The sequence below is a fragment of the Arachis hypogaea genome, chromosome 3, assembly GCF_003086295.3.
Source record: "Arachis hypogaea cultivar Tifrunner chromosome 3, arahy.Tifrunner.gnm2.J5K5, whole genome shotgun sequence".
Taxonomy (NCBI): domain Eukaryota; kingdom Viridiplantae; phylum Streptophyta; class Magnoliopsida; order Fabales; family Fabaceae; genus Arachis; species Arachis hypogaea.
Window position 1 is genome coordinate 18,175,144 of NC_092038.1, and position 11,907 is coordinate 18,187,050.

Genomic DNA, 11,907 nt, shown 5'->3' on the forward strand with positions numbered 1-11,907 from the left:
CCAACCTAAGGCTAGCATAAGGACATGGAAACAACTGTCAGAAAAATTCCTGAATCAATATTTTCCTCCAAAATAGATGATACAGCTAAGGCTGAACATCCAAAGCTTTAAACAAGGAGATAATGAATCTCTTTATGATGCCTAGGAGAGATACAAAAAGATGCTAAGAAAATGCCCTTATGAAATGTTTTCAGAGTGAGTGCAGTTAGACATCTTCTATTATGGGCTTACAAAGAAAGCTCAAATGTCTTTGGACCACTTAGCTAGTGGATCTATACACATAAGAAAGACAATTGAAGAAGCTCAAGAGATCATTGATACAATTGCCAGAAATCAGCATATGTACCTAAGTAGTGAGTCTTCCATGAAAGAAGAGGCTAAAACAGTAACTACTAAACTCAGTCCTGCAGAACAAGTTACTAGATTTAATTAACAATTAGATTTTCTAACAAAACAGCTAGCCAAATTCAAGGAGATACTACAAGACACAATAATGGCTAATATGAATATGGAAGTACAGTTGAAGCAAACAAAACAGCAGTTATCAAAACAAATAACAGAAGAGTGCCAAGCAGTTCAATTAAGAAGTAGGAAAACATTAAATACCTCACTTCAAAGCAGCAGGAAGCCAAGAAATGAACAAACTGCTACCCAAAATCCCTCTGAGGACAGTAAGAGCCCAGAGAGGAATAATTATGGTGCTCAAACGCCAGAAAAGGGTGGAGAGCTGGCGTTAAACACCCAATCGAGAAGTAACCCACAGTAAGGAGTTGGCGTCCAATGCCAATCCAGCTTCCAACCCTGGCATTCAAATGCCAGTGAGGGATCAGACACATACAAGTGTTGATAGCAACCCCTATAAAAAGGCTTCTCCAACCACATCTGTAGGAAATAAACCTACAGCAACTAAGGTTAAGGAATACAAAGCCAAAATGCCTTATCCTCAGAAACTCCACCAAGCGGAACAGGATAAGCAATTTGCCCGCTTTGTTGACTATCTCAGGACTCTTGAAATAAAGATTCCATTTGGAGAGGCACTTGAGCAAATACCCTCTTATGCTAAGTTCATGAAAGAGATCTTAAGTCATAAAAAGGATTGGAGAAAAACTGAAAAAGTTTACCTCACTGAAGAATGCAGTGCAGTCATTCTGAAAAGCTTACCAGAGAAGCTTAAAGATCCCGGAAGCTTCATGATACCATGCACATACTTGATCTTGGAGCAAGTATCAACCTAATTCCTGCATCTACTATCAAAAAGCTTGGTTTGACTGAAGAAGTCAAACCAACCCGGATATGTCTCCAACTTGCTGATGGCTCCATTAAATACTGATGAGCGGATAATTTATACGCTTTTTGGCATTGTTTTTATATAGTTTTTAGTAAGTTTGAGCTACTTTTAGGGATGTTTTCATTAGTTTTTATGTTAAATTCACATTTCTGGACTTTACTATGAGTTTGTGTGTTTTTCTGTGATTTCAGGTAAATTCTGGCTGAAATTGAGGGACTTGAGCAAAACTCTGAAGAAGGCTGACAAAAGGACTGCTGATGCTGTTGGAATCTGACCTCCCTGCACTCGAAATGGATTTTCTGGAGCTACAGAACTCCAATTGGCGCGCTCTCAACGGCGTTGGAAAGTAGACATCCAGGGATTTCCAGCAATATATAATAGTCCATACTTTATTCGAAGAATGACGACGTAACTTGGCGTTGAACGCCAAGTACACGCTGCTGTCTGGAGTTAAACGCCAGAAAAACGTCATTATCCGGAGTTGAACGCCCAAAACACGTCATAACTCAGAGTTCAACTCCAAGAGATGCCTCAGCTCGTGAATTAATCAAGCTCAGCCCAAGCATATACCAAGTGGGCCCCGGAAGTGGATTTATGCATCAATTACTTACTCATGTAAACCCTAGTAGCTAGTCTAGTATATATAGGACATTTATCTATTGTATTAGACATCTTTGGTCTCAGTTTTGTTTTATTCTTCATCTTAGGAGATCATTGATCATGTTAGAGAGGGCTGGCCATTCGGCCATGCCTGAACCTCTTTTACTTATGTATTTTCAACGGTGGAGTTTCTGCACACCATAGATTAAGGGTGTGGAGCTCTGCTGTACCTCAAGTATTAATGAAATTCTATCTTCTTTTATTCAAATCTCTCTTATTCTTATTCCAAGATATTCATTCATACCCAAGAACATGATGAATATAATGATTAAAGTGAATATCATTATCATTCTCACTTATGAACGCGCGTGATTGACAACCACTTCCGTTCTACATGAAACAGAGCTTGAACGTGTATCTCTTAGATTCCCCAACAGAATCTTCGCGGTATAAGCTAGATAGATGGCGGCATTTATGAGGATCCGGAAAGTCTAACCTTGTCTGTGGTATTCCGAGTAGGATCCTGGGAATCCGAAAAGTCTAACCTTGTCTGTGGTATTCCGAGTAGCATTCCGCTAATGAATGACTGTGACGTGCTTCAAACTTGTAACCTGCTGGGCGTTAGTGACAGACGCAAAAGAATCAAGGGATTCTATTCCAGTAGGAGCGGGAACCAACCAGTGATTAGCCGTACTGTGACAGAGTGCGTGAGCATTAGTTTTCACTGCGAGGATGGGATGTAGCCATCAGCCATGGGTGATGCCTCCAGACGATTAGCCGTGCGACTGACAACCGCATAGGATCATTTTCCCGAGAGGATGAAAGTAGCCACAGTTGATGGTGAACCCCTATACAAAGCTTGCCATGGAAAGGAGTAAGAAGGATTGAGTAGAAGCAGTAGGAGAGCAGGCGTCCTTGGGCTCTACAGCATCTCCATCCGCTTATCTGAAATTCCTACCAATGAATCTGCATAAGTATTCTATCCCTTTTATTATTGCTTTTTATTTATTATTTATTCCAATAATCACAATTCCCCTTTTTTCTGCCTAACTGAGATTTGCAAGGTGACCATAGCTTGCTTCATACCAACAATCTCTGTGGGATCGACCCTTACTCACGTAAGGTTTATTACTTGGACGACCCAGTACACTTGCTGGTTAGTTGAACAGAGTTGTGTCCACTCGTGCCAATTTCTAAAATCCAATTACAATGAATATGATCACAATTTCGTCCACCAAGTTTTTGGCGCCGTTGCCGGGGATTGTTCGAGTATGGACAACTGACGGTTCATCTTGTTGCTCAGATTAGGTAATTTTCTTTTCAAAAATCTTTTTCAAAATTTTTCTTTTCTTTTTCGTTTTTCCAAAAATGTTTTTCGAAAAAAGTAATAAAAATACAAAAATTAGAAAATCATAAAAACCAAAAATATTTTGTGTTTCTTGTTTGAGTCTTGAGTCAATTTTTAAGTTTGGTGTCAATTGCATGTTTTTAAAATTTTTCTTGCATTTTTCGAAAATCTCATGCATTCATAGTGTTCTTCATGATCTTCAAGTTGTTCTTGACAAGTCTTCTTGTTTGATCTTGATGATTTCTTGTTTTGTGTCTTTTGTTGTTTTTCATGTGCATTTTTGCATTCATATTTTCCATGCATTAAAAAATTTCTAAGTTTGGTGTCTTGCATGTTTTCTTTGCATCAAAAATTTTTCAAAATAATGTTCTTGATGTTCATCATGATCTTCAAAGTGTTCTTGGTGTTCATCTTGACATTCATAGCATTCTTGCATGCATTCATTGTTTTGATCTAAAAATTTCATGCATTGAGTATTTTTGTTGTTTTTCTCTTTCATAATTAAAAATTCAAAAACTCAAAAAAATATCTTTTCCTTATTTTCCTCCAAATTTTCGAAATTTTGGGTTGACTTGGTCAAAAATTTTTTAAAATTAGTTGTTTCTTACAAGTCAAGTCAAAATTTCAATTTTAAAAATCTTATCTTTTCAAAATCTTTTTCAAAAATCATATCTTTTTCATTTTTTATAATTTTCGAAAATTTCAAAAATCTTTTTCAAAATTTTTTCAAAATCTTTTTCTTATCTTTTATATCTAATTTTCGAAAATTAACTAACAAGTAATGTGATTGGTTCAAAAATTTGAAGTTTGTTACTTTCTTGTTAAGAAAGGTTCAATCTTTAAATTCTAGAATCTTATCTTGTAGTTTCTTGTTAGTTAAGTAATTTTTAAAAATTAAATCTTTTTCAAAATATCTTTTTTTTAAATATATCTTTTTATCTTTTATCTTATCTTTTTCAAAAACTTTATCTTTTTCAAAATTTGATTTCAAAATATCTTATCTAACTTCTTATCTTCTTATCTTTTTCAAAATTTGATTTCAAATCTTTTTCAATCAACTAACTAACTTTTTGTTTGTTTCTTATCTTTTTCAAAACCACCTAACTACCTATCCCTCTCTAATTTTCGAAAATTCTCCCTCTCTTTTTTTTCAAAAAAATTCTTTTTAATTGTTTTAAATTTTAATTTTAAACTTATTTTATTTTTAATTTTCGAAATTACTAACCCCTTTTTCAAAATTATTTTCGAAAATTTCTCTTCTCTCCTCTTATTCTATTTAATTAATTATTACTAACACTTCTCTTCACCTCTCTTCATCCACAAATCTGAATCTCCCTCTTCATTCTTCTACCTCTTTCTTCTTCTATTAACATAAAGGAATCTCTATACTGTGACATAGAGGATTCCTCTTTCTTTTCTTGTTTTCTTCTCTCTTTCTTATGAGCAGGAACAAGGATAAAGGCACTCTTGTTGAAGCTGATCCAGAACCTGAAAGGACTCTGAAGAGAAAATTAAGAGAAGCTAAATTACAACAATCCAGAAATAACCTTTCAGAAATTTTCGAACAGGAGAAGGAGATGGCAGCCGAAAATAATAATAATAATAATGCAAGGAGAATGCTTGGTGACTTCACAAAGCCAACATCCAAGTTTGATGGAAGAAGCATCTCCATTCCTGCCATTGGAGCCAATAACTTTGAGCTTAAGCCTCAACTAGTTGCATTAATGCAACAAAACTGCAAGTTTTATGGACTTCCATCTGAAAATCCTTATCAGTTCTTAACTGAATTCTTGCAGATCTGTGAGACTGTAAAGACGAATGGAGTTGATCCTGAAGTCTACAGACTCATGCTTTTCCCTTTTGCTGTAAGAGACAGAGCTAGAATATGGTTGGATTCACAACCTAAGGATAGCCTGGACTCCTGGGATAAGCTGGTCACTGCTTTCTTAGATAAGTTCTTTCCTCCTCAAAAGCTGAGCAAGCTGAGAGTGGATGTTCAAACCTTCAAACAAAAAGATGGTGAATCCCTCTATGAAGCTTGGGAAAGATACAAGCAGCTGACCAAAAGATGTCCATCTGACATGTTTTCAGAATGGACCATGTTAGATATATTCTATTATGGTCTCTCTGAATTTTCGAAAATGTCACTGGATCATTCTGCAGGTGGATCTATTCACCTGAAGAAAACGCCTGAAGAGGCTCAAGAACTCATTGACATGGTTGCAAACAACCAGTTCATGTACACCTCTGAGAGGAATTCCGTGAATAATGGGGTCCCTCAGAAGAAAGGAGTTCTTGAAATTGATGCTCTGAATGCCATATTGGCTCAGAACAAAATGTTGACTCAACAGGTCAACATAATCTCTCAAAATCTGAATGGATTGCAACATGCATCCAACAGTACTAGAAAGGCAGCTTCTGAAGAAGCTTATGATCCTGAGAACCCTGCCATGGCAGAGGTTAATTATCTGGGTGAACCTTATGAAAACACCTATAATCCATCATGGAGAAATCATCCTAATTTCTCCTGGAAGGATCAACAAAAGCCTCAACAAGGCTTTAACAATGGTGGACGTAATAGGCTGAACAATAGTAAGCCATATCCATCATCTTCTCAGCAACAGACAGAGAACTCTGAACAAAACAATTTTAATTTAGCCAATATAGTCTCTGATCTGTCAAAGGCCACTTTCAGTTTCATGAATGAAACAAGATCCTCCATTAGAAATCTGGAGGCACAAGTGGGCCAGCTGAGTAAGAAAGTCATTGAAACTCCTCCCAGTGTTCTCCCAAGCAATACAAAAGAAAATCCGAAAGGAGAATGCAAGGCCATTGATTTAATCAAAGTGGTCGAATACACTCAGGAGGAGGAGGACGAAAATCTTGGTGAGGAAGACCTCCTGGGATGTCCTTCAAGCAAGAAGGAGTTTCCTATTAAGGATCCTGAGGAATCTGAGGCTCATCTAGAGACCATAGAGATTCCATTAAATCTCCTTCTGCCATTCATGAGCTCTGAAGACTATTCTTCCTCTGAAGAGGATGAAGATGTGACTGGAGAGCAAGTTGCTCAATACTTAGGAGCTATCATGAAGCTGAATGCCAAGCTATTTGGTAATGAGACTTGGGAAAGTGAACCTCCCTTGCTCATTAGTGAACTGGATAATTGGATTCAGCAAACTCTACCTCAAAAGAAACAAGATCCTGGCAAGTTCTTAATACCTTGCACCATAGGCACCATGAGCTTTGAAAAAGCTCTATGTGATCTGGGATCAGGGATAAATCTGATGCCACTCTCTGTAATGGAGAAGCTAGGGATCATTGAGGTACAACCTGCCTTGTTCTCATTACAATTGGCAGACAAGTCCATGAGACAAGCTTATGGAATAGTAGAGGACGTGCTAGTAAAGGTTGAAGGCCTTTACATCCCTGCTGATTTCATAATCCTAGACACTAGGAAGGAAGATGATGAATACATCATCCTAGGAAGACCGTTCCTAGCCACAGCAGGAGCTGTGATAGATGTCAATAGAGGTGAGTTAGTCCTTCAATTGAATGGGGACTACCTTGTGTTTGAGGCACATGGCCATCCCTCTGTGACAGAAGAGAGTAAGCATGAAGAGCTTCTCTCAGTTCAGAGTCAAGAAGAGCCCACACAGTCAAACTCTAAGTTTGGTGTTGTGAAGCCACAACCAAACTCTAAGTTTGGTGTTAAAATCCCATATCCAAACTCTAAGTTTGGTGTTGGGACTACACACTAAATTGACCTGATTATCTTGTGGCCCCATGAGAGCCACTGTCAAGCTATTAACATTAAAGAAGCGCTTGTTGGGAGGCAACCCAATTTTATTTATCTAATTTTATTTTGTTTTAGTGTTATTTTTGTGTTTAATTAGGTGCATGATCATGAGGAGTCACGAAAAAAATCAAAAAAAATTAAAAACAGAGTCAAAAATAGAAGAAAAAATTGTTCACCCTGGAGGCAGCGCAGACTGGCGTTCAACGCCAGTAAGATGCATCTGGCTGGCGTTCAACGCCAGAACAGAGCATCTTTCTGGCGCTGAACGCCCAAAACAAGCAACAACCTGGCGTTTAACGCCAGGATGCGCACACAGAGGACGAACTGGCGCTGAACGCCAGAAACAAGCATGAAACTGGCGTTCAACGCCAGAAACATGCATTACATGGGCGTTTAACGCCCAGAACATGCACCAATGGGCGTTTGAACGCCAGGATGATGCATGAAGGCAATTTACACGCCTATATGGTGAAGGAATGGTATTTCTTTTCACCTCAGGATCTGTGGACCCCACAGGATCCCCACCTCAGGATCTGTGGACCCCACAGGATCCCCACCTCAGGATCTGTGGACCCCACAAGATCCCCACCTACCTTTTCTTTTAATCCTAATCACACTCTCCTAATCCAAATCTCATTTTCAATGTCACACTTCCCAAAAACCTTCACCAATCACCTCAATTCCTCTTCCCAATTACCCCATGCACCATTCACATCAACCTCCTCTTCCCCATAAACCCCACCTACCTCCATAAAATTCAAATTCATTTTCCCACCCATTCCCTCCCAAATTGACCGAACTCCCACCCCCCCTCTCCCTATAAATACCTCTCCTTTCTTCTTCATTTTCACACAACACAAACCCCTTCTTCTCTCCTATAGCCGAACCCACTCTTCTCCCTCTCTACCAAAATTCTCTTCTTCTTCTTCTACTCTTTTTTTCTTTTTTGCTCGAGGACGAGCAAATTTTAAGTTTGGTATGGTAAAAAGCCTAAGCTTTTTATTTTTCATTCACCATCAATGGCACCTAAGACCGGAGTATCTTCAAGAAAAGGAAAAGGGAAGGCAAAAGCTTCCACCTCCGAGTCATGGGAGAAGGAGAGATTCATCTCCAAGAGCCACCAAGACCACTTCTATGATGTTGTGGCAAAGAAGAAGGTGATCCCCGAGGTCCCCTTCAAGCTCAAAAAGAATGAGTATCCGGAAATCCGACATGAAATCCAAAGAAGAGGTTGGGAAGTCATAACCAACCCCATGCAACAAGTCGGAATATTGATGGTTCAAGAGTTCTATGCCAATGCATGGATCACTAGGAACCATGATCAAAGTATGAACCCGAATCCAAAGAACTATATCACAATGGTTCGGGGGAAATACTTAGATTTCAGTCCGGAAAATGTGAGGTTGGCATTCCATCTACCCATGATGCAAGGTGATGAACGCCCCTACACAAGAAGGGTCAACTTTAATCAAAGGTTGGACCAAGTCCTAAGGGATATATGTGTGGAAGGCGCCCAATGGAGAATAGACTCCAAAGGCAAACCGGTCCAACTAAGAAGACTGGACCTCAAGCCTGTAGCTAGAGGATGGTTGGAGTTCATCCAAAGATCCATCATCCCTACAAGCAACCGATCTGAAGTTACTGTGGATCGGGCCATCATGATTCATAGCATCATGATTGGAGAGGAAGTGGAAGTTCATGAAGTCATCTCCAATGAACTCTACAAAATAGCTGACAAGCCTTAATACATGGCACGGCTAGCCTTCCCCCACCTCATATGCCATCTATGTTATTCAGCCGGAGTCATCATAGATGGAGATGTCTCCATTGAAGAAGACAAGCCCATCACCAAGAAAAGGATGGAGCAAACAAGAGAAGTTCCTCACGGTCCCCAAGAAGAACATGAGGAAGTTCATCATCAACAAATGCCTCAAGGAATGCACTTTCCTTCCAACAACTATTGGGAGCAACTCAGTACCTCTTTAGAGGATTTGAGCCATAATGTTGAACAACTAAGGGTGGAACATCATGAACACGCCCTCACTCTCCAAGAAATAAGAGAAGATCAAAGAGCAATGATGGAGGAGCAACAAAGGCAAGGAAGGGACATAGAAGAGTTGAAGAACATCATTGGTCCTTCAAGAAGAAGACGCCACTAGAGGTGGATTCATTCCTTGTTCTTTATTTTCTTTCTGTTTTTGGTTTTTAAGTATCATGTTTATCTATGTTTTGTGTCTCTACTTCATGATCATTAGTGTGTAACCATGCCTTAAAGCTATGAATAAAATCCATTAGTCCTTCACTTATCTTAAAAGAAAAATGTTTTAATTCAAAAGAACAAGAAGTACATAATTTTCGAAATTATTAGTGAATTTAATTTAATTATATTGATGTGGTGGCAATACTTTTTTGTTTTCTGAATGAATGCTTGAACAGTGCATATTTTTGATCTTGTTGTTTATGAGTGTTAAAATTGTTGGTTCTCGAAAGAATGATGAACAAAGAGAAATGTTATTGATGATCTGAAAAACATCATGAAATTGATTCTTGAAGCAAGAAAAAGCAGTGAAAAAAAAATGGCGAAAATTTTAAAAGCAAGGATCCAAGGCTTTGAGCATTAATGGATAGGAGGGCCCAAGGAAATTAAATCCAGGCCTAAGCGGCTAAATCAAGTTGTCCCTAACCATGTGCTTGTGTCATGAAGGTCCAAGTGAAAAGCTTGAGACTGAATGGTTAAAGTCGTGATCCAAACCAAAAGAGTGTGCTTAAGAGCTCTGGACACCACTAACTGGGGACTTTAGCAAAGCTGAGTCACAATCTGAAAAGGTTCACCCAGTTATGTGTCTGTGGCATTTGTGTATCCGGTGGTAATACTGGAAGACAAAGTGCTTAGGGCCACAGCCAAGACTCATAAGTAGCTGTGTTCAAGAATCAACATGCTTAACTAGGAAAGTCAATAACACTATCCAAAATTCTAAGTTCCTAGAGATGCCAATCACTCTAAACTACAAAGGAGAAAGTGATATGCCAAAACTGTTCAGAAGCAAAAAGCTACAAGTCCCGCTCATATAATTAAATTAATATTCATTGATATTTTGGACTTTATAGTATATTCTCTTCTTTTTATCCTATTTTATTTTCAGTTGCTTGGGGACAAGCAACAATTTAAGTTTGGTGTTGTGATGAGCGGATAATTTATACGCTTTTTGGCATTGTTTTTATATAGTTTTTAGTAAGTTTGAGCTACTTTTAGGGATGTTTTCATTAGTTTTTATGTTAAATTCACATTTCTGGACTTTACTATGAGTTTGTGTGTTTTTCTATGATTTCAGGTAAATTCTGGCTGAAATTGAGGGACTTGAGCAAAACTCTGAAGAAGGCTGACAAAAGGACTGCTGATGCTGTTGGAATCTGACCTCCCTGCACTCGAAATGAACTTTCTGGAGTTACAGAACTCCAATTGGCGCGCTCTCAACGGCGTTGGAAAGTAGACATCCAGGGCTTTCCAGCAATATATAATAGTCCATACTTTATTCGAAGAATGACGACGTAACTTGGCGTTGAACGCCAGGTACACGCTGCTGTCTGGAGTTAAACGCCAGAAAAACGTCATTATCCGGAGTTGAACGCCCAAAACACGTCATAACTCAGAGTTCAACTCCAAGAGATGCCTCCGCTCGTGAATTAATCAAGCTCAGCCCAAGCATACACCAAGTGGGCCCCGGAAGTGGATTTATGCATCAATTACTTACTCATGTAAACCCTAGTAGCTAGTCTAGTATATATAGGACATTTATCTATTGTATTAGACATCTTTGGTCTCAGTTTTGTTTTATTCTTCATCTTAGGAGATCATTGATCACGTTAGAGAGGGCTGGCCATTCGGCCATGCCTGAACCTCTTTTACTTATGTATTTTCAACGGTGGAGTTTCTGCACACCATAGATTAAGGGTGTGGAGCTCTGCTGTACCTCAAGTATTAATGAAATTCTATCTTCTTTTATTCAAATCTCTCTTATTCTTATTCCAAGATATTCATTCGTACCCAAGAACATGATGAATATAATGATTAAAGTGAATATCATTATCATTCTCACTTATGAACGCGCGTGATTGACAACCACTTCCGTTCTACATGAAACAGAGCTTGAATGTGTATCTCTTAGATTCCCCAACAGAATCTTCGTGGTATAAGCTAGATAGATGGCGGCATTTATGAGGATCCGGAAAGTCTAACCTTGTCTGTGGTATTCCGAGTAGGATTCCGGTAATGAATGACTGTGACGTGCTTCAAACTTGTAACCTGCTGGGCGTTAGTGACAGACGCAAAAGAATCAAGGGATTCTATTCCAGTAGGAGCGGGAACCAACCAGTGATTAGCCGTACTGTGACAGAGTGCGTGAGCATTAGTTTTCACTGCGAGGATGGGATGTAGCCATCAGCCATGGGTGATGCCTCCAGACGATTAGCCGTGCGACTGACAACCGCATAGGATCATTTTCCCGAGAGGATGAAAGTAGCCACAGTTGATGGTGAACCCCTATACAAAGCTTGCCATGGAAAGGAGTAAGAAGGATTGAGTAGAAGCAGTAGGAGAGCAGGCGTCCTTGGGCTCTACAGCATCTCCATCCGCTTATCTGAAATTCCTACCAATGAATCTGCATAAGTATTCTATCCCTTTTATTATTGCTTTTTATTTATTATTTATTCCAATAATCACAATTCCCCTTTTTTCTGCCTAACTGAGATTTGCAAGGTGACCATAGCTTGCTTCATACCAACAATCTCTGTGGGATCGACCCTTACTCACGTAAGGTTTATTACTTGGACGACCCAGTACACTTGCTGGTTAGTTGAACGGAGTTGTGTCCACTC